This window comes from Limulus polyphemus, unplaced genomic scaffold (genome assembly GCF_000517525.1).
Source record: "Limulus polyphemus unplaced genomic scaffold, Limulus_polyphemus-2.1.2 Scaffold5811, whole genome shotgun sequence".
Taxonomy (NCBI): domain Eukaryota; kingdom Metazoa; phylum Arthropoda; class Merostomata; order Xiphosura; family Limulidae; genus Limulus; species Limulus polyphemus.
The window spans coordinates 14,551-15,794 of NW_013671421.1; the positions used below are offsets into that span (position 1 = coordinate 14,551).

The 1,244-nt window shown below is 27.9% G+C and overlaps 1 protein-coding gene across 7 annotated transcripts in view; it reads left to right on the plus strand.

The window, feature by feature from the left end:
* LOC106473014 (carbonyl reductase [NADPH] 1-like) overlaps nt 1-1,244 on the plus strand; it is an 18,982-nt gene that overhangs the window by 9,853 nt on the left and 7,885 nt on the right. The window lies entirely within an intron of this gene.

Consider the following 1,244-nt stretch of genomic DNA (forward strand, 5'->3'; position numbering starts at 1 on the left):
ATAACCAATAGAGAGAGAAGATTCTACTTTCCAAGATTTATTATAAGATACCAGGTATCAAAATATCTAACCTCAATTGCATTGTTTGCCTTTGTAATGATAGGCTTGACAGCTAATGGAAGTTTTTATTTTATTTATAACTTAGTTAGAAAGCCAGTTAAGTTATAATAGTTTTAGGACATTGTTTTTTCTGTTAGATATGTTGTATTCTAAATTGCTTATGTGAAATAAAAGTCAATAATATTTTGGATCACCAACATCTTGACAAAAAAGTAGGCCTATAGTGCTTCAGCAGTCAATGACAGAAAGTCCATGTAAGTGCTAAATTTCTTGTTTTATAATATACTTGTTTGTTGTTATAAAAGTAACTAAAACGTTAAAACTAAGAAATTTGTTATATTAAAGAATAGAATTAAAAAAGAAGAAATAAAATAATTTTCATGATATTCTATTATTTCACATGAACTTTGCAAGGCATGATTGTATCTTAACTGTGGTGTACTTGTAACTTGATTATTTGTTTACCCAATGTTGTCTGGCTTTTGGCATACTCTGAGACTATGTAAGTGCAGCTGTAATATAATAAAACTAAGTAAACTAAGATTTAAAAAGTCCATTATTCTTTGGACGTATGAATAAATAGTGTGCAATTGTCTGTTTCAACATGCAGTTAACCCTTCTTTTGCACATATTAAGTATTTATGCTATAACGTTTAATGCAATATTTGTATCTTCATAACATTTGGTAGCTTTTTAGTAAAGATTACAAGTCTTCTGTATACAAAAAACCAGAATTTTTAATGAAGTATCTTTACTAAAAATTTGTTTGTGAAAATATTGAGTCTGTTTTGTTAGTAGTCCGAGTGCAAAGTGATTTACATGTTATGATGAAAAACTATCCTTCATCCCCAAAATCTCAAATATTATTTGTGTAATCTCTACAATCTCCTAAATGCATTTCAGATGTTTGTTTTCAGTAAAACTTTATATTTTGTCTGTTATTTTCTCTACCCTAACTATACGGGGTCTATCAATTTTACCGACCTCATAACCACCATAAAATCTTAGGAAATAAATACAAATTATGCTTTTTTGTTCTAGAGTGACTACAAATTATAACATGAAACAAAAATGTTTAGTCTAAATAGCTTAAATCTCATAACATTATACATTTATATGTATATTATTTTTATTATATTGACCTTCCAGTCATGCCTGGCTAACATTACAGAAGTTGCAATGAC